The 22,490-nt window shown below is 53.0% G+C and overlaps 1 long non-coding RNA gene across 2 annotated transcripts in view; it reads right to left on the reverse strand.

The window, feature by feature from the left end:
* The window catches only part of LOC134509616 (uncharacterized), a 49,799-nt gene extending 29,802 nt beyond the window's left edge, over positions 1-19,997 (reverse strand). The window contains exons 1-2 of one of the 2 annotated variants that reach the window (XR_010069366.1): positions 19,495-19,997; positions 2,145-2,330 (exon numbers count right to left, since the gene is read on the reverse strand). This is a non-coding gene — a long non-coding RNA (uncharacterized LOC134509616). Of the gene's footprint in view, positions 1-2,144; positions 2,331-19,231; positions 19,396-19,494 lie in introns of those variants that run through there. The other variant, XR_010069367.1, reaches the window with a different exon arrangement.
* Between the last annotated feature and the right edge of the window lie 2,493 nt (positions 19,998-22,490).

The following is a 22,490-nucleotide window of genomic DNA, read 5'->3' on the forward strand; positions in this document are numbered from 1 at the left end:
CTGAAGCAGCAGAGTGAGTTCATACTGGATCAGCATTTTCAACCATGTAGCTGCAGCAGTTTTGACCTGGTACCAAGCTCCCTAGAGCTGGATTTATAGTCTTGTCCACCCTCAGCCAGTGCCAAAGCCATGTCCTGAGAGGGCTGAGGAATTTAACTGATGCCAAATGGCTTTGGAGGCTCTACCCGGGAGGAGCTTGCTTTCTGTGAACTCCCGAATAATGAAACCAAGAGCAACTGCATGGTCATGCTCCTTGCCGGGCCCTGGCCAAGGGGAAGAGTGCACATCAACAATGCTACAGTCATTCTGTCACCCGCAACACACGCACACGCGCACGCTGAAGGGTGTGAACCACGGGGCAAAAGATCATTTCACAATATTGTCAGCTGGCAGCAGCATCCAGAAACAATCCCGCCAGGGAACATCAGCCCTTCCTGAGGCTGCTCAAAGCTGCTCCGACCCAGCATGGTGCGCACTGAGGGGTCACGAGGGATGGGACGTGGAGAGGGAGTGACGAAGGAAAGAGGGAAAAGCAGGGCTCAGGGGTACCCCAAAAGAGGAAGAAAACTGGCTGGTGCCACCAGGCAGAAGTTGAAGGCAGTGCTTTGGGTGGAGGGGGAGGTGTCGGGGCGGCTGGAGAGGGGGACACTGGGGAGGTCCCACGGTGGCAGCAGGGAGATGCACTGGAAGACGCACTCTCCTTGCCAGCACCACCAGATGGGACCTGGGCGGGAGTGGACCACCCTGTCACCTCCTTCAGGGGGACACCACACAAGCACCACTGCCAGAGCCGCGCTGCAGCACGGGCCCTGACGGCCCCTTCCCCTGGGAGAAACGCGGCAGCCCCCGAAATCCGCCTCCGAAAACGGCAGCATCTGCCAGAGTCTGTGCAGAGCCTGAAACCACGGCCTGGCAGGTGTGAACCCCCCTGAAACCACAGCCTGGCAGGTGTGAACCCCCCCAGAACCTCCCCATTGAAATCCTCTCCTCTGAGGATGCCCGCTGCCTCGCCAGCAGCTTGTTGCTTCGGGGTCTTATTCTGGGGGAAAGCAGCGCCAGGCAGGCCCGTGCTCCTCGAGGGCCAGCAGTGCGTCTGGGCCTGCCCAGGCGACGGGAGGAACAGCTGCTCCCCTCTCCCCTCCCGTCCCCCCGCGCCACAGCAGCTCCAGCAGCACAGAGACACGGCATGGAAGCAGTGCGGCTGATCTCCCTGCCTTCCCCGCCGAGGAGCCAGGGAAAGGGGCACCGAGGGCAGCCCCAGGCGGCAGGAGGCCCTTTCAGGTGCTCCCAAGAGCTTTGGGCCCCAAAATGGGTCAGGCTCGGCACAGGGCCCCTTCACTGCCTGTGCAGGGCACACGGCGTTCCCAGCTTATGAAACACACTGTCTCCGGCAGGAAAACATCCCTTCCAGCTGGGCAGGAGCACCAGGGGACAGCAGATAAGCAGCGACAAAGAGCGTGCCCATCACCCCAAAAAGCTGTGCCAGGCTGGGCTGGGTACTCAGAGGAGCTACCTGGCTAGGAAATGGAGGCCAGCACCCTCCTTGGGGAATCTGGATACCCAAAATATCCGTGAGATGAGGAGGGAGGGGGAACACCTCCACCGCCACCCCCTGCGTGCCCCACTCCCGGCAGCGTGGTGCCCACTCCTGCTCCGCTGTGAGCTGCGTCCCCGCGGGGACCCAGGCCAGGGCAGGGGAGCCCAGCCATGCTGCTGGCTGCAGCAGCGTCAGCCCGGCTGCCCCTTCTCCCCCCCCGCCCCCCAAAAAAAAAACAGGGGAAGAGGGGAGGAAAATGCCGTAGGGAGAAGAGCAGACAGGTGTCTCTGCCACGGGAGGGATGGGAAAGGAGGGGACGCGCACAAGGGGGACCCACAGCGCTTCCCCCCGCAACTGCTCCCCAAACAACCCCTCCCCGCACAGGCACGCAGAGCTGCCAGGAAAGGGGGTCGGAGGGGGGGAGAACCTCTCCATTACCGGGGCCAGGGGGGGAGGGGGGGAGGCCTGATGAAAGCCTGGATTTTGTTCACAGCGTAGCAGAAACCCCCTGCCTTTCCCCTCCCTCGCACCTCTGGGGAAAGAGCAGCCAGGGAGGGAGGGAGGGAGGGAGAGTGGCGCACAGACATAGGTGCCGAGGTTGGCTTACCTCGCCGTGCCTGTGCTGGGGGTGCCCGGGTGCGCGGGAGGTAAATCCAGGGATCTGCTCTCTTCGGCGAGTGCTGGGAAAGGCCTCTCTTCCTCTCAGTCACATCAAGGAGCGGCCTGCAAGTAGGTGCTCCAGCTCACCGCTCGATCGAAGCTGCCATGGATTCATTGCGAACGACTTCGCCTTCTGTGAGGAGAGGAGGAAAGGGGAGGGAAAAAAAAAAAAGGAAAAAAAAAAAAGGGAAAAAAAACCACCAGCTTAAGACTTGGAGGGTAGATTCACTTCTTTCTTAGGTTTCCAATGGCAACTGAATATACCACAGATGAAGATCCAGGGTGTGTGTGTGTGTGTGAATGTGTGTGTGTGTGTGGGAGGGACGGAGAGATGCACAGCTGCTGAGTCCACAGGCAGAGTGGGGTGTGAGCTAGTCAGGGCGTATCGGTGATTATGGGAACAGACAACTGGACACAGACAGCGGAGCAGACAGACAGACAAATGGAAAGACATTTAAAGGATGGAAAGAGGGTGGCCTGTATCCTAAGAGCCTAGCTGTCCCACTACACACAGAAAGGAGACAGCACCTGGCCCAGCGCAGGGCGAGGTGCTGACGGAGCTGCGCAGGGAGAAGGTGAAGTGTGCCCACACACACGGCCGCACACACACAGACAGACACACCACCTCCCAGCCCTGTTCACACCACCCAGACATGCCCCCCTCAGGCACGCTGCTCACACTCAGACTGCTACACACGTGATGTACACACACACACACACACGCACGCACACTCTCACCGTCCTTTTCATACTCCCACGCACCGCCTTGCATACATCCCCTAAAAATTCAGAGTTCCTCCAAAGGGTGAGGGGCTTCTCTTCTTCACATACATCCCACACCGACAGGGTTGCACAGCTGTATTAACATGCATACGTGATGTTTCAGACAACCATCACACAACCACATCAACTCCACCCAGCCTGTACCACCACTCATAGGAGTGCACCGTAAAAACATTTATATACTGACCACTGCACACATGCAGTGCTAAATATCCAAACATAGCTGCCGCACACAAACTCCTCACACTTATATGTAACTGTCACTGCACAAATGCACATCATTTAATAAGCCCACCTCCATACCAAAGACCAGAAAAAAGTGCCAGGTACACACACACCCCCACATCTGTATCACTGCAAACAGCACACCAGCCTATCACACACATCTCTAAGAAAACAAAAGCACATAAAACAACCTCACGCACTTAGGAACATAACTCAAGCAAGCACCACTGGCTGCATATCGCACACAAATATACTATGCTTACAAATTGCCTGCAGCATACAAACTGATCGCATCAGATAGTGTTACCTACCTAACTCAGCCCACACAGTGGCATAGCATCCTTCTGGATCCTAAACGCTAGCCCCAGCATCATCAAACACCAGCCATATTCTGTCACATGGGAAACACAAATACTCATCAACATCCAACACAGGCAGACAAACACAAACTACACATGAAATGCAGACAGATAGCATCACTCACCCCCCCCCCCCCCCAAAAAAAAATGACATCATAGAATCATAGAATCATAGGGTTGGAAGGGACCTCTGGAGATCATCTAGTCCAACCCCCCTGCCAGAGCAGGGTCACCTAGAGCAGGTTACACAGGAACACGTCCAGGTGGGTTTTGAATGTCTCCAGAGTTGGAGACTCCACCACCTCTCTGGGCAGCCTGTTCCAGTGCTCTGCCACCCTCAGGGTAAAGAAGTTCCTCCTCATGTTTAGGTGGAATTTCCTGTGCTCAAGTTTGTGCCCATTGCCTCTTGTCCTGTCCCCGGGCACCACTGAAAAGAGCCTCGCCCCATCGTCCTGACACCCACCCTTTAAGTATTTATAAGCGTTGATAAGGTCACCCCTCAGACGTCTTTTTTCCAGACTGAAGAGACCCAAATCCCTCAGCCTTTCCTCATAAGAGAGGTGTTCCAGGTGTTCCATCATTGAGAAGTTATGAAGCTGGAACTCACTTTGGAGGCAGCTGTATTATTCCATACACCTGCACGAGTGCATGTACACACACACATACCCCTGCCACACAAACTCTGCTTAAACTGCCTCCATCTCTGAAATCATCCCTCTTTTTTGCACTTTCTCTAGTTCTGCCCATTTTACTGTCTCCCAGCAAAGCCCATGCATCTGTCTACTGACACATGTTGCAGCTCCTGGGGGCAAAGTCTCTGGAGCAGAAAGCCTGGAAAAGCATCCACACTCATCCGTTCTGCTTTCCTCCTTTCTTCTGATGTTGGATGTGCATAATTTGCATGCAAAGAAGAGTGCAAGGTCCTACCAGCCCCAAATGGTCTAAAATTGGCTGATAGTGGCATAAGAGGATGTGACTGCAAAACCTAAGCATGGTAAAGAAGTACATAAACCCTTATGGGAAGCAGAGATTTGGCCAGGAAGCCACCAGCTTCCCCAGGCCCCAAAAGAGACAAGGAGATGCAGGAGGTGGGTAAGAAGGGGTGAAGGAAGGAGGGAAGATTGGCCCAGCACCAGAGATGGCACGGTGAGCGCTCTGCCGGTCTTGTTTTACAAGCTTGGGAGTGTCACAGCATGATACTAGGAGAGATGGCGGAGAGCAATCAGGGTTCGGCATCAGGGCAAGCACATGTAGCTGTGTGCCCCGGGGAAATGGGAGAGGTACGGGAAAGCATGGCGTTTTGGCAGGGGAAAAGCAGCTGAGCGCAGGTGTAACTGCAGGCATGTGGTGCGGGGGTCCGTGTCTGCACTGGGATCACTGGAGCAGTGGGTACCAGCAGAGGTACAAAATGAAGAGCTGATACACTCGAAGGGGCTGGCATAGGGGTGGCTTGGACACAGGCAACGCAGGGGTTGCAGTCGGGTCTAGCCCCGGCCGGACTCACAAGCCTTCCTAGCCCTTCTCTGAACAACTCCTGAGCAAGCAGATTATCCCTGACTCCTAGAGAACTCAGGAAAAAAGGAAGGAGTCCCACAAGCTCTTGTCCTGTGCTGTTGGAGGGGCACTGGTTCCAAGCATGTATGGGCACACCTCAGTGTAAGGCAGTGAAGCGTACATTGCCATAGCCTTTTCCAGGAACTCCCTACCCTCCCCAACACCCTTCTTCCACAGCTTTTCACCAAACACCCCCCCAGCCCCTTCCCAGCGCACACAAGTACACCTTCCCCACCGTTACTCAGACAGGCAAACTCTCCGCTCCCCCAAGCCACCTACTTCACACCTTCCCCCAGAGCGCTCCCACCTTCCCACGCACGCCACCGCACGCACGTTCGTGTGGCAGCGTGAGAGGAGCCAGAAGAAACATGTGGGGAAGCCCCCGCCACCACCTCAACCCCTCCAAACCACCCCCTCTTCCCCTCTACCTCCGCCACTGCCACCACTCACTTTTCAGAAGTGCTTTGAAGGAGTAAAAATTTCCTCTCTCTCAGCTAAACTCAGCCCTTGCACCCAGGCAATTTCAGCTTGCTTGGAATGTCGGTTCCTCGGCACTGTGCTCGATTGTACCTGCATGCCTGTTCCCACAAACATCCATTGTGCATTAGAGGAGATGAATAATGCAGGCTGAAAGGGGACAAGTGAGAGAGTCATTTGGGCCTCAGCAAGGCAAGTGTACAGAGCAGAGTGGAGATGGAGTTGCCTCATTTGGTCAGAGCTAACAGATGCTACCAAACCTGGAAAAGCCACCATGGCCTGAAGTGTTACGTGGGTTAAAGTGCGGTCATGAGGGCAATCTAAAGAGGCTTTTGGACTCAGGATTTCTAATAGGTGCTGAGAGGTAACACAGAGCTGTCATGTGTGGGTAGGCAAGGAGGATCTTCATCTCAGAGATACTTAGCACTGAGCTAAGCAGCTAGCGGGGAAAGGGAACCATCATACTAAACTGACCTCCAAACCATCTGCTCCTGCGCTTCAGGGGCATGGAAGAAGCACCATGACTGGCTAAACAAAGGAAAATGGAGAGTGAAAAGTAAGGCAGGCAGGAGCCAAGGGGGATGTGTATGCGTGTTTGCACGTGTACATCAGTGTGGTTTTCATCTTGCTCATCTCAAAGGGGTGCGTTTCACCTCACCTTCACATGCCTGTTTTGTGCTGGCAAGCAAGGGAACCTGGAAGACACAAAACCACATGTGCCTGTCAGCGTTGCCATGAGTGAATCCATCTACGTGGGATAATGCTGAAAGGGGGCAATATGGACAATGTGGTGTCCTGTGTGCACATAGGTGTGCAGGAATGTGTGCCTTCTGGTGAGCATCTGTGTATTGGTGCTGTGCATGTGCCTGCTGTGGGCAGTGGACTCCGGGTGTTGATGCATGGAACATGTATGCATATGTGTGTGCATCCGAGTGCTGTACTACAAGGTCCACAGTGCATACGTGTGCGAATCTGTTCTATGCTGCAAAACATCGGTGCGTTTGTGAGGTGTCACAGGGAGCAATGTGTTTTCTGTGGGTTTGCACATTTGTGTGTGTGTGGCAGCATTTTTGCCTCTGTGCAACACCGATGTGTTACTGCGCACCTGCAGAGTGAGCGTCCTCGCGAAAGCAACGCTGTAAGAACAGCACAAACTATGGTAACTGTACACGTGCTGCATGCACTCCTGGGTACGTACAGGTTTACGGGGACGGGATCCCTCTCTGGGTGGAACAGCCACTGTCCATCTGGCTCCTGCCCTGCCTCTCCTCCTGGTCCCTGTTTTTCCTTTTTTGCCTTCCCTCAGTTCCCTTTGCTCACTGGCAGCAGCACACTCTGCCCCAGGAACCAACCCCCACACACCGACTCACAGCAGGGAACTTCTTTCCTTGGAGTTCCCTGTTATCTTCCCATGCCAAGAGCCAGAAAATGAAGAAAAACCTCGCTGGGCAACCTGAACTGGACCTATTCCCTTTCCATGTCCTTGTCACCCATTTCCAACCTCCAGGAACTGCATCAGAAAGCCACAAACTTTCACCCCCAAACCCTGAGCACCACAAACTGGACTCATGGCTCACATCCAAGCCATGGGCAATGTAAAGGTGACACGGCTCAGAGAAGGCAATTCAAAGTAACAGAGTTAGGAAGCAGCAGTCCCTATAGCTAGGAATATAGAGAGGCTCCGGAAGCTACGGTGACACCTGGTTGACTTTCATTTCCCCAGCCAGAATCACCCACAGCTGGGTTTGGTATAAGAAACCATTCGCACAAATTGCAGGCAGCACAGCTCAAACTCGCACCTCTGGAGCCAGAGCCACACATCTTAGCTGCTCTGTCATCGTTCCCACATCAGGCAGCTAAATCTTTGGCCAGATCCCACGTGGACTGAGTAACCTCCAGGCTAGGATCCAAAGCACGAAGCCTGCCCACCTGAAGCACCTCCTGGGGCAGTGGGACTTGACCAAGAAGAAAAGCCCAAAACCCTTTCTTTATTCCCTTAACCAGTGCCGCAGATCACTGCCTTCCTCCCAAGCATCCTACCCTCAGCTCTACATGTTTGTTCAAGGGCTGATCTAAATTACTCGACTCCCCAAATTGAAATGCAAACAACTGGCCTCCATTTCAGGCTTTGCCTTTGCCCTATATCCTAGTCTGCATCTATTCCCTCTGGAGGACAAAACTAGCACACAGGAGCCAGATGTGAAAATATGCACGCCTTCCCTGGAAGGCTTCACGGGCTCCCAGCAAGACCCAGTTTCGATCTAGGCCCAGGATCTCACAGGTTTGCCTTAAAAATGCAGCCTAAAACTTAAGGTCCGTCTGTTTTGCCTTAACTGCAATCCTGAACCTGCGCTATCCCCAGACTTCACCCAACCCTATGCACTGAACGCCTAGCCTCTACGCTCAATTTTATCCCCTTTAATTTATCTCCATGTTTCTTCTGAATAGCGACCCAGCCTTTCACCTTGTTGCGCACCAGCAAGGCAGCGTACTCTTTACACGTAAGGGTGCTCAGAGCCAGGTCCCTTCCCCGACGTTCTCCCCACACTGTACAACAAAACAGGCTGGGAAAGTCCAGCTCTCTGATCCACTGGGCAGCAGCAGCCACGACCTACGGTGCAGGTCTCCGGGAGCCATGCCAGGTTCTTCCCAGGTTTTTTTTCCCCAGAGAGGAGCCCTGCTCATGGCTAACGTAGCTTGGGTGACCTTTTCAGTGCTGGCAATCACGACAGCAAAAAATAGCACTTTGTGTTAATATTTAAACGCCCACTACAAAAAGCACAGGGCCAGCCTCAGCCCCTGTTTGGGGCTTCCCCTGTGTAGCACCACCACCATCACCATTCCACTCACTCCAACTCTTCCCTCGCCTTGGGATTTCTCCCCCCAGCCCTGCACCCTTCTCCCCCTTTCCCTACGAGCAGCTCCTGCTGATGCCTTTCCCGCGTTCTGCCCTGCAGCCTTGTCAGTTTTCCCAGCTCCTCCGGGCATGCAGAGAGTGAGCCCCTGATTATCATTCAAGCTGGATTCTCATTAGGCAGAAATGCCCCTCCAGGAGATCCATTAACAGTCCATAAGGTTAACTTAATCCAGCCAGTCTTGTGTGGTCTCTGCCCAAATTCCCTATTACATTAACAATCTTGAGCCTTAATTAGCATGTGAGGCAGAGGTGGCATTATTAATGGAGATAATACGGAGCATTAAGAATAAACAGGCCAGGCCGTCTCTCCCCCACCATGCATGTAAATCCTCTTCTGTGCGGGAGCGGCGGGAGCTTCCCCAAAGGCAGCACACGCAGAGGGGCTGGGGTGCCCCAGACCGAAAACGAGCCCTGAGACGTGCAGCCAGGCTGGTGCAGGAGGATGGTGGAGAGGAAACAGGATCACAGAGAGCCGTCACCTGCTTGGGAAAAGAAGCTCCTGCTAATGAGAGTATGACAGTGTAGCAAGCCCTGTGAGGGAAATCCTTGCACTGTGGAGGAGCAGTCCTGTCCCTGGTTAATCCAGCCATCCCATCTTTCTGGGAGGCTTGGGAAACAAAGGCTAAGGTTGTGTGAATCTCCGTTCCCCTTGAACATTTGACTCACGCTGCCGTATGTGTGCACATGGGATAACACGGTGGGCGTATGCCCTTGAACACAATGTGGAAGGAGGGGGTGTCTGCCTGGTGGGGAACTGGCTGTAGTAGCTGGCTGCAGCCAGGGGAGATGCTCCTCAGGAGACTCCTTTCTGACCACTGAGCCCCAGTACACTGAGTACCCAGTACAGGACAGAGGGATTCGGGCGAGGGAGGGAAGCAGTCACTGGAGGGATGAGAGAATAAATGGACCAGGGCTTCTGCTTGGTGCAGGTTCACAGTGCGGTGGGGAAGGGACAGGCGCCTCTTGGGACAGGCTGGTGGCTGAGTGCGCAGGCAGCCGGTCAAATCATCTTGGTTGTCGTAAGTGAAGGAGCAGCCTGGTGCAGACCCTCTCCCTGGGAAGGAGATGCCCTGGGTGAGAGGAGGGGAGAACTGGTGCTGCCAGCAGCAGCGAGGCGCTGAGGGGGGAGCAAGGGCTACATGTGCAAGGAGAGCTCGCATGTGGCCTGCTGCCCTTCTGCCACCCCGCAAGCCTGACACTTTCTTTTAAAACACATGCTCGGAAAAGCATGAGACAAAACAGGGGAGGGAGGGAAGCAGAAGAAGCCAAGCCAAAGAAGCAGGGTCTAACGACAGCGCCTCTGGACTGATAATTCACACCTCCAGCAGCACCCAGCAGGCTGGGGAGGGAGCGGGAAGCTTGCCATGGGGACCTGCACCTGCAGGGAGTGGCATTCTGCCTTGTTCCTGGGGCCTGACCCACGCTATTCCAGCTGCACATGGCTCTGCTGTGCTCAACGCGTCCCTCGAGGCTTCGCAGAGATGCTTGCGCTGGGGGCGACGATCCCTGGAGCGCAGAGCGATATCCCCTGTGCCGTGGCCCTAAAGCACCCGGACGGCACTAAGGAGCCTTGCTTAGCAGAGAGCGGTGCTGTGAGCTGAGGATGCTCTCTCCCAGGGCAGAGTGAGGACGGTGCTCAGCATCAGCCCAGCTGCCTTCACGTGCCCAGAGGAAATGACGGAGGCCCTGAGCAGAGCCCAGCTCTCCCACTTTCCGGCACAGCAAGCTCCCGCTCCCCCAGGCCCACCAGCCAGCCCCTGCCAAATCCATTTGTCCAATCTTGCGCTTTCTACTAATCCTGTTGAGCCATCCTTTAAGTTGCTCTGAGGCAGAGTTAGAAAATACAACCGATGCCTTAAGAAGCTTCCCCTGACCTTGCTCAATTCAAGATAAAGGGCTTTGATTTAAAAAATTACAGTAGGGGTCTGTCACTGATCCATCGCATGGATTAAAGGAAAACAAACAGAGACACAGGATGCAGCCGGTGTCAGGTGAGCAGACAGGGAAGGGAAGAAAGGTTACAACCAGCATGGGGGAGGAGACGGAAGAAAAGCACAGAAAGTGAGAGGGGAGGCAGAAAAAATACCTTCTCCCTCACCATCTCCACACTTGACTACTGGCAGAAAAGCTCTATACACACCTGGTGTGATACAACATGTCCCACTTCTTTCCTTGGTCTGTAAGGAAGAGTGAGGCAGCTGCACTGTGCTGTGGGGTGACCAGGCTAGGAACAGGCTGATGGGGCTGGAGAAGAGCTCCTTGTCCCATGAGAGGCACCCAGTGGGGAGCAAAGACTGAAATCTCGAGGCATAAATGGCTGGTACAGAGATCTCACCACCACTGTCTCTCCTTCTGATGCTGTTCAGGCCTTTCTGCCTTCATCCCTCGCTCCTTCCTTCATACCAAACCTCTCCTCTCATCTCCTCCCCTTGCTGACAGTCCTGTCCCTCACTCTCTCTGCTGCCTGTCCCGGCCCAGGTCACATTTGATAGCATCTAAGCAGACTTTCCACCACTCACCTCTGTCCCCTACAGCCCTTAATTCAAAGGTTACACAAAACAGTTTTCCTCTGTAAGAAAGGTCCAAACGGCTACTGAGGGCACCTTCTTCTTTCCCTGTACCCTCAATATCACAAGGCTGTTGCACCCCACCAGGGCCTTTTTCTTCCTGGCATGAGCCTGTTTCCTCCCTCTGAATCTATTCTGTTTGAAGACCACTCACAAGATGGCTGATGTTTCATTTTTATTCATCTTTTCCCCATCACCTGGCTGAGGGTCTCAGCTAGCCAGGAAATATGAGAAAATCTTATTTTCAGTGAGGGTTTTGTTGCTAAATCTCTCGATCTGCTATAGAAGAGCCTAGTCTTGACCTGGGATCTGACTTTCAAGTGGGCCAAGATGTTCCTGTGCTGTGCTTAAGCCTGAGAACCTCCTTATAGGAAGTCCACATCCTCTTAGCTTCTTCTCACACTCTCCTCCACTGCCCATCACACCAGCAGAATATCCAAGCCATATTTTCCCAAGACCCTCGTGTCTACAGACTGTCCCACCATCGATCTGCTTATCTGACCATCCTTCAGTGCGAGCCCAAATCAGATCTCCATCAACTCTGGCCTTTCAATTCCCTCGCTCTGTATTGACTAGTCCCAACTCCTGCCTGTGCTGACAACCACCACCCACACTCAGAGAAGCTACCCCCACATCCTGAGGTCTACTTCAAAATTCCCTTTCCTATTTTTCAAGCTTCCTAGGATCCTGCCCAGTCCTGTCTCGATGGCCAAAGGCACTCTCAATTCGTCTCAGAGTTTTTGCCCAGCTTCTTCACCTCCTCTTACACCATGCCACTGCAGCTGACATAAAAGTCTTCACCTGTGTGGAACCTATCACAGCTCGTCTCTGCGATGTCACTTCCCACCTAGCAATGCCCCATGTCCTTCTGTCACTATAAAGCTGTACTGCCTTAGCCAAGAAAGAGGCAGGTGATAGATGTGGAAAGATGAAAGGTGAAGGGCTACTGGAAAAGAAACAATACAGACCATAAAATGAGACAGGTCTATAAAACCATGGATGACACAGGAAAGGTAGAGGGGACAGGTGTTAACTGTCTCTTCCCATCCATGAATCAAGGGTCAGGAAATTAAACCAGAAAGTAACAGGTTCAAGACAAACGACAGGAGGTCTTGCATTGCACACTGCATGTTTAGGCTGCAGAACTAGCCACTGTGAGGTTTTGTGAATGTCAAAATTTTCCCTGACTTCAAAAATCCGCTGGAGAAATTCAGGGTAGAAACAAATCCATAGAGACCTATGCAATGTATAACAGATCTTCTAGCACAAGGTCCCTCAGCCACACATCACTGGAGGCTAGAAGAGTGCTCAGAGGAAGTGCTCCAACACAGTGGTCCTGTTGTTGTGCTCTTCCCTCTTTCAGCCACTGTTGGAGATACTTGACTGGGAGGATTTCAGACCTGGCTCAGTAGGGTCCTTCTTATAGTCCTATGGCTTTCCATAGCCAGGCTGACCCAGAAGTCACTGGCAAATAGTAGCTATGAGTAACAATATCATTTTGATGCATTTGATCATATTGGAGATGGATGGACAAGGGTGCAAAGAACAGAGCCCATGCCAAGAAGAATTTTATTTTTCTTCTGCCCTAAAGCTGGAACAAGGTCTGAGGTCATTTAAACCAGTCATCCTGGTACAGGTCCTTGCTGGGAATAACATCTGTGTTTGAGTGCTAGCCCCCTCGATGCCTTGTTCCAGAATTTTTAAGACCAAATCCCCTTTCCCTGTTGATAAACACAAAGCCCTTTCAGCAGACCATCTGTAACAGGGCCAACCCCCTTGAATTCCCTTCCATTTCCCTGACCTGTCTATCACACTATTCACAGCAGCCTTTCCACACTAATCCTTTTATTATGATCTGACTCAATTTTCCTGGCCTGTGACTGCAATGGGGAAAAAAAGGAGGGGTATTAATCCTTCTGACCTTGTTGTCCCAATTCTGGACCAGCTGTGACTAGCAATTCAGAGGAGGGAAGACTGATCCTCCTGACCCCACTGTCACCATGCCAAGCCATCTTTGTCTGGAAAGAGGAAACAACTCGCTTCAGTAGGTTCAGCTTGTAACCTCCTAGAGAGTTGTGGCAAAGCCCCTTTTCACCTGCAGGCACTTCCTACAGGACTTCTTCCTAGACTACTGCTCCAGCCAGAGAGGGTGGAGAGATGGAGGGTATAATGTCCTCCACCTCCACCAGACTCCGTTTACTCATTCCTCCCATACCACCTCTCTGCTCCATCCACAACAGTGTCTGAAGGTTCTCCCCAGCCATGAGACAGGAAATCAATAAAAGGTGAAAGACAATCAAACATCTCTCAAAATTTTCCTGGCCATGCTGCATATGAAGAGGAGGTCTGGAAGATCACTCCACCTCCACAACTGGCCAAGTCTGTTCCCTCCACCCTTTTTCACCACCGTGTGTTTCCTTGCTGCAAGCAGTTGCCTCTCCATAAACCTGCCAGACTATTTTATACTCGGTCTGAGCGCTCACACCAGGAAACTCACATGTATCCTCAGAGCCAGCCAAATATTCTCTTTGCTCAGCCTCATCCCATACCTCTGACTTTGCCCATCTCTTGCTACCTTAAATAATCTCTTCCTTTCCTTGGTGTTTACAGTCCTCAAATACTTGTAAACTGTTATTATATCATCATTTAGCCAAGCTCTACATATTTAGTTCTTTTAATCTCTCCTCATAAATAAGTCCCTCCAGCCCTTTCATAATTTTTGTTGCTCTTCTCTGAATTCCCTCCAATTTATCACCCTCGTTCAGCTAGTGTAACACCCAGGTTTGAATGCCAGGTTTTCCAGACTGGTCTCACTAAAACCTTGGAAATAGCATGAATCGGGGTTCCCTTGTGCTTCGAGGTTTGATGTTTCTGGATGTACTTTAGTGCACAGATGTCAGGAAAGCTAACTCACTTCCTACACAAGGCACTCAAGACTATCTCTTAAAGCACAGAACCTCTCCCCAGGGAGAGGAAGAAGCAGCTTCATGAGAGGTGGGGAGAAGAAGATACATGGACAGGTAGGATGGGTGTCCTCCAGCTGAACATGGCACACAACTACAAGTACTTACGTACACACCTCAAGAAGAGACATCCAGCCCAAGAGATGGAAAAGGTGCATATACGTACACATAACACGTGTTCACAAATAAACCCACATACAATTACCTGCATCACACACAGGCGCATACACAAATGCACACAGGAACACACATACGTGGATAATACAGACAAAGCTGAGGAGGGAATGACACACATGAGCACACAGACTTTGTGCCCACACAGATGTAATCTGTGCACACAAGAGGACAGGACAGACAAAACCTAGCAGAAAACGGTTCTCTCCCTGTTTACAAACATACATGTTCTCATGCATAAACCAATGTTCCCAGAGGAAGAATAGCTCACGGAGTCCTCATAGTAACCTAAAAATACACAGGCAGCTCTGACCCATCTGGTCTACAGATTGAGTGCATGAGCCATGTAAAGAATGAATACAAACATATGACACCTTGCCTTAAGGCAACTGGTAGCCTGTACACCATCCTGAGGCACAGTCTGCACATCTATAGCGCCTTCCATGATGATTAGCTTATCACCCAAGCCATTCAGAAGTGAGGCGAGTGGTGAGGAGTATAGAGAGGAAGGAAGGGATTTCCCCACAGGCCAGTTGTGGCAGAGCAAGGCATCCCTCCTGCTACTTTGTGACCCTCTCCCCACGTCACGTTACTGGTGGTCCTTCCTCTCAACAGTATTTGCTCCATCTCTCTGCTATCAGACTGACACCCAGAGGGGTCAAAAGCACCCACAGTTTCTTGCACACAGTCCTTCCCCTACAGCTTACCAAAACCAGATGGGTGTTAAGCTTGTGTGTGCATGTCTCCACGTAGGGAAGAATGGAGGCATTCTTGGCCCCCAGACACATCATCTCACCTCTGTGAAATTCACATTGCACTATCAGTTCCCCAAAGCATCACCTGCAACAAAATTCTATGCTAAAGGGCTGAAGAGCTCGAGATGCGCTCCCTGGGGTGACTGCAGACAGGAAGGAACGGCCCCAGCATATCAGTTGGGTCAGCCCAGGAGGATGAATGGGCATCACCTTCAACAGCAGAACAGATTCTCCTACGGGCTTTTGATCCCGTGCCTATCTCCACGGCACCTGGTGCTATGTTATAAGGTACCATGTAGCCACAGTGTCTACCCAGAGCAACGCCTGGGAATCTTAAACGCTCTTTGCAAGAGGCAACATCTAGGGACCAAATCCACTGAGTCATTCACCCCAACCTGTCTCCTAATAGCTTGTTTCCCACCCCTTATAATGCTGTGAAAAGAGTGACAACTGCCCTTCCCTCCTTCTGTACCTCAGCTGGTCAGCTGGAACTGGGTTTCCTCTTGGCTTATGAGTGTTGAGCAAATGAGGTCATTTCTCCTCAGTGACAGAAAATTAATTGGTCAGTCCCGTCTGTGAGAAAAGTGGTTCATCTCAGGCAATGGTTAGGTACCCCTGAGCCCCCAGGAGACCCAAAGAGCTGCTATAATCCCTTAAAGAGGAGGTCAGGGAACAGCAAAGCAAGACACAAAACTAACACCAGCTGGGGAGCACAGGAAAGCCAGGATGTGAATGCAGCTCTGCTAAAGTGAAGCTGTAACTGCTGCCAGACCATCTTGCCACTGAAGCAAGCACAACAGTCATTGTCACCTCCAAAGTGCCAAGCTTGGCTCATCTGGGGCTTTAAATACAGCCTTCATATGGTTCACAGCTGCAGGAAACCCATCCTGACCCAACAGACAGAAAGGGCTGGAGGTGGGTCACAGCCCTTTGGTCTGCTCCCTAAGCTTTGCACTCCCCTTCCAGCCCAAAAAGGGGATTACACATCCCCCCGGCATGGACTCTAGCTCCTGTGCATTCATCCTGCCTCCCTTCAGTAGCTCAACTCCACATCCTCCTTCACCCCTCTTCCCACACAGAAAGGCATCGGGGGACACAGAGCCCTGCCCCTGCAGAACCTGGAAGAGAGCTGTAACTCAGCATTGGGACCAACCTGGACAATCCTCACCAGCAGAGCCCGCAGTGCTACCAGGCAAGCTCCAGCTTTCCCCATACCTGCCGGCAGCCTGGGATCCCTCACTGTTCCAGACAGCTCTTTTCCTCCATGGAAGAGAAAAGGAAAATTCCTCTGTTCCTGGAAAAGGGGATATTTTCCTGGAGCACATTTGCTCTGCACCTAAGCTGCTCCTGTACTACTCCGGGGCCCAGGCAATGGTGAGGGCTGCAAGTGGATTTGGGGGACATCACATCCCTTTCCCAGAGCAGGGTGACTCTCATCAGCTCACAAGAGTGTGAGGACAGAGGTGTTCCCTGCATGTCCTCTGCCCTCCCTCACACTAATAGAAGAAACAGCTTAGCCCAGGCTCACACTTACAGGGGACTGAGGGAAAAAACACAGCATTTGGGATGAGGGAAAGAACAGCCGGGTCTCTCTCAGCAAATGTGCTGATATTTTCTGACACAGCTGCTGACAGCACTGGGAGGTTTCAACAGGCCCTGATGTGACCACTAGCTTTTTTCCCAGGTGACCAGTGCTCTCCATCACTCTTCAACAGGGTCAGATGAGGCAGCTGCACTCTGCCTGGAGCTGCAGCTGGCTTCTGACATGACCCAGGTAGGAACAAACATCACAGACACCATCACAGCTATGCTGCCCTCCCTCTTGCCTTCCCCCTCTGCCTGTGGTTTTTACCTTTCCGATTTTAACCACAAGCTGCCCCCCAGCAAAAAACTACACCCCGTATGCCCCCCTTTCCCAAACGCCCTCTCTACCCTCCAAGCAGCTTCTGCTCCACAGCTTAGCTTTGCACCGGCGCAGGGGATCAGGCAGCATATTCCCAAATACCCGCTTTGCCTGGAGCTGGGTGAAGAGAGGGAAAGGCCACGCATCCACCGTTCTTCCCTCGGTGTTATAGTTTTTGATGGGGGAAGAGCAATGAGGGCAGCTTGCTTCATACCGACAAATCTGCATGCTTGTAGGTCATATGCCCTGAAAGCCAACCACCTCCCATAAAAAAACAATGGGGTGAGGAGGGTGGCAAGTGGGGAAGGGGCTGGGGGGACGGGGAATAAAGGTTTCCAAACTGGGGAAATCAGTGGGATTAAAGCGGCTGTTTCTCACCCCCAGCACTGCATCGGCACCCCTCCATTCCCTGCAGCTCCTTCACTGCTGCTGGTACGGTCTGCACAGAGCAGGGGGAGGTGAGAGGGGGGCTGTATTTAAATATATTAATAATGCATGCTCCATGCAAATGAATCTCCCTTTGAATATTACATTAGTGATGCTGTCAGGCTGCGCTTCCCGGGACCCAGGAGTGACGGTGTGTGTGGGGACCGCAGAGGGGGGGGGAGGGGTGCGGGGGACCAGAAATCCCCTCATACCCTGGCACAGCCCCGCTTCTCCCCCTCCACCCCAGCTCCCCCACATCATACACACTCCCGCTCCGTCCCACATCCCGGTGCTTGACAAATTCCTTGGCTCGCAGCATGCAATGCAGCCAGGCTCCCCAGTCCCCTAGGCCCGCCCCCCAGCCCCAGGGACATGGACCCCCCTCCCCACTCCCTACATAATCTTTGTGTGTCCCCCGTCCCCCCGTCACCCCCCCCTGTCAAATCTCAGCAATCCTCTCCCTGCTCCATATCTTGGTTTATAGCTCCCTACCTCCAGGGTGGGGAGAAGGGTTGTGCTCTCCAGCCTTTAGGGGAAAAAGGAGGGGGAGCAGTTCCCAAGTCTGGCCTGCACATGTGCACCCACTTTGTGTGCACACACCGGCCCCCCAGCAGCCGATGCTTGCGTGAGCCCAGAGTGGGTGCAAATGGACCGCGGGCCGTGCACGGCTGCAAGACGCACGCACCCGCAGCGCAGGAGCAATGCTCTCCTCCCCACTGCCGACACCTCCTTCCCTGGGTGCTTGCAAGGATGTTTGCAAGCATATTGTTTGTGCACAGACACCCACCACCCCCCCCCGCCTCCGCACACATACACGCATGCACACATGTGTGCTCGCATGCAGAGGCAGGGGGGGAGTCACACCAGCACACACACGAGAGGGCATTATGCACAGCAGCTCCCGAATATGCTGCCTGCTGCAGCATGAGCAGATTTATGCTGCCTTTCCCCAGCCAGATCCAAGCTCTGGAATGGGAACAGCAGCAGCTGTGCACTCCTGCCTGTCCTGGGATGAGAATAGGATGCGTCTGTTCGTCTTGCTTCCCCACCCCCACGCCTCCTCCTTCCCCCTCCTCTTGCTCCCATTCATTCATTCAGCTTCTCCTCCCCCCATCCCATGCCCCAAAGCAGGAGGATCCTTATGCATAAAAATGTGGGCATGCTTTCCCTGGTGGAATAAATGGGTACGTAGACACCCTGCAAGCAATGCATATACACGTACGTATGCATTTCAGTAGCTGTCCTGGGCCCCTACACAAATATCCAGCTCCCACCACCACACACACACTCTCACACACCCGACAGACACCACGCAATGACTTTTCTGCAGCCAGTCAGCCTCCCAGCAGAGCAGTGTAAAAGCAGAGCAGCGATTTACTCACTCCCCTGCATCCAAAGCAGGCAAATGTTCATACACCAGACACACACACACACACACACACATCACTGTCTGCAAAGGCTCCCTGACAAAGTTTGCAAAGAGGCAGGGAGCAGGGGTCTGTGGGATGAGGCTGTCTCCTTCTCCCTCCCAAAACTGCAGGCACTATGCATATATGCTTGTGTATCTATATCTGTATATGCACATGCACGTATGTGGGGGTATATACATATACCTATAGCTATACCTATACATGTATACGTACACACACACAGAAAGACACACACATATATACACATGCATATACATGTCCCCCCTCCTCTTGCAAGGTCTGGATAGAAGCAGACCAGTCAAACCCAGCTGCGTGCAGCAAGCCCTGGACCTATTCAGCATCCCGATCCTAAGCAAGAGCACACACACACGCACACACTCTCAAAGGGAGACCCGTCTCCAAGCCTCTCTCCCTCCCATCACCCCATGTGGGCATTATATCTCTCCCCCCGGCTTTTCTCCCCCCCCAACCCACCCACTTCTCCGTCTCCCTTGCACTCACCCCTTGCCTTCATCCTCAGATCAGAGACATCCACCCCCCCAGGGGGTGCATGCACGGGCTGGAGGAGAAAGGCAATCCATCCATCCTGCCCTTCTCCCCCTACTCGGTCCTGCCCCTCCAATCTCAGCCGCTTCTCCGAGAGGCGACACAGACGACAACAGGGAGCCGAGGACACGCGAGGCAGCTGCACAAGGGCTGCACACAAAAACTGTCACACACACACACACACACACATGCACACACACACGCACATGCACACATACCTGCTTCTGGAGGGGCGATTGCTCCCAGCTTCCATACGGGGCATGACAGAGACGAAGTGGAGGCACAAAAGCCCCCTGTTCTTCAAGCAACTTGCAGCCCTGCGGATGATGGGGGAAGGGGGGGGGGCGTTGGGGGTTATGCCCCCACCTTATGTCACCCCTTGGAGCTGTGTTGTCCCCTGCCCCACAGCTGTCTCATTCCTGGCTGCACCTAGGCAGCCCCCCCAGCCACGCACACAGGCGAGCACGACAGGCGGGGACGGAGCAGCAGTCCGGGGAGGGCACGCACAGCCAGAGGATTTGCTGCCTTCGCCGCATCCGCATCACTGGGGGAAGAAGGCAGAAAGGGCTGTATTGGCATTTAAAACGCGAGTGATTAATTCGCCACAGGCTCGGCTGATAGGGCTCCGGGACCAGAGCCGGCACCGCTTCTCCCGGCTGGGAAGGCTGTGACAGGCGAAGGTCCCTCTCCCATGGAGCCAGCTCCGAGCTCTCCTCGCCTGCACAGCCACCGCTCCGGTGCAGGCGGAAAGGGGTGGGCCTCCACCGGAGACATGAGCACGCATGCAACAGCTGCTGGGGAGCTGCACACCTCCGAAATCACACATGCACACGAGCAACAGCTGCTGGGGAACTGCACACGCACACACACACGCACAATTTCCTCACAACAGCTGCTGAAGAGCTACACACAACATGCAACAGCTTCCCAGGAGCACAAACAAGCACCAGCTGCTGGGGAATCTCACACACACACACACACACACACACACACAGAGGCTACAGCTTTTCAGAATCAAGTCACCCACATGAAAACACAACAGCTTCTAGGAACGACACACGTACAAGCAACAGCTCCTGAGGAGCTACATACACACATGTATGCATGCAACAGCTGTACACCGACTGACACAGGTATGTGCAACAGCCGTGGGGAACTACACCTTGAAACGTGCCCCTGCAGTATCTGCGGAGAAAATCAACACATAAAAATGCAACAGGAGTTGGGGGGGACCCAACTCCTTTGTGTGCACAAACACACGCATGCGACTGCTCTGGGGAGACTGTCTTTCGTACAGCCCTTCAAATGAGCGCACACAGAAATGCAACAGCTCCTCAGGAATCGCCTGTCACCACACACCCTCATGTGCACGCAACAGCTTACTGGAAGACCTTCCACCTCCCTATGCCCAAACCCACACGTGCCATCGCTGAGGGAGATCTTGCCTACAGTGGGAAACAAAAATCCACCTGCACCAGGCGGTGGGGAGCCAGGCACAGCTCAGCCCCCAAAACATGTACACGGGCAATAGCTGCTAGGAAACCACCTTGCCAAACCCATGGTGACTCTTAAGAAATGACTCCCCAGCCCCTTCGCAGAAAGCACAAGCGTACACGACAAGCTAGACATAAATAATCCCTGCACAGACATGCAGACGCACGGACCACAACTGAAGGGACACAGAGCATCCCTCGCACTCACCGCAGCTGTGGAGGGACTGCCTGTCTCACCCAGACACGCGCAGACATGCAACAGCTGCAAAGAAACTTAGGAACATGGGACATTGGATGGGAGCTGGCTTCCTGGGATGTGCAATCCACTCTCCTGCTATTCCAGGCAACCACATCGTGTAATCTTGCTCAGAAACCTCTCAAGGTCCATCCTAGCGCTGTGAGACTGTTTGCTCCCTGCTCAGAGGCTGTGCTGGCCCCTGGCCGCTCTGATGTTAGAAACCTGCCCCAGCACCTACGTTTACTCATGACCAATTCACACCCACGTGTTCTTGTGCCGGTTGACTGTGTCCTTCACAGTGGCACGCGTAGAGGTTGCAAGATCAAATGGAGATGCTCTGAAACCTCTGCTTGCAGCTGAACAGACACCACCTGCACCCCTGCCTGGCACAAACATACACACACGCTACAGCTGGGTAAAGACATCCCCCTCAGCATAAATACCAACATTTTTGCAACAGCTTCTAGGAAAATAGACACCTAATCCTGCCACCTGCAGCACTCACAGGCACACAGGTACAGACATGTACCCTCTGATGGGAAACTAATTACTTTCTTCATGCAGTCCAAGAACCGTAGAGGAATTACTCTGCCACACACCCCCCACTGCAAGTAGCACTATTATTAAAAGCTTTATATGGTGATGTCCAGTTGCGTCTAAAGAAGTTCACCTGTGTCCCACCTCCCCAGTCTGCTCATTATTGTACAAGTGCAGAACGATGTAATTACCCCATCTACCTCACACCTGCAGACCTATGGAGGAGAGCGAGCTCCTTTGACCCTCTGCAAATTTTTCTCTCTGTTGGGAGAGAAATAACCTCATGGAAAACTAAAACCCAGCAAGTACAGGACTGCCCCTAACCTTCTCATGTGCATACGACAGCCTCAGGGAGAGGACACCAAGCCCATAAACACAGTACAGGGCGCAAACAATCAGTAGCCCCAGGGGAATGAGTTGCCTCCCTCAAAACACAAGCAACAAGTGCAAAGATCCCATCTACATTCTTCACAATCAAATCCCAAAAGTGTAACAAAAGTAGCCACAGGCATCACACACCGCCTTGACGGCATGAAGCAACAAGCTGGTCCACCGGGTACAAACACACAAGGGCATCAGCCCTGTTGAAATTGACACATAGGAAGCTTGTTCTATCCGCTTTTACCCCAAACCTGCAAACCCAAGTGGGAAAAAACACACAGACACACACACACTCCTCAGAGAGACAAGAGGTGAGCAGCTGTGAGGACACTCTGGATGTTCCCTGGACCATTTATAGATGTCTATTCCCAGTGGATTAAATGACAAAGCTTCTAACTCCACCTGGGGTGAGAGGAGAAGGCAGCTTCTCTTGGCAACTAAAGACTTTGATTTCCTTGGCTTTATCACTTGTGACCATGGGGTTTTTCCTCCAAGCTCTGTTAAAGCTAGAAGATAAAGGAACAGAGACTTGCTTCCATCTTTTTCTACCTCCTCCAAGAACAGA

This window comes from Chroicocephalus ridibundus, chromosome 1, assembly GCF_963924245.1.
Source record: "Chroicocephalus ridibundus chromosome 1, bChrRid1.1, whole genome shotgun sequence".
NCBI classification, from domain to species: Eukaryota; Metazoa; Chordata; class Aves; order Charadriiformes; family Laridae; genus Chroicocephalus; species Chroicocephalus ridibundus.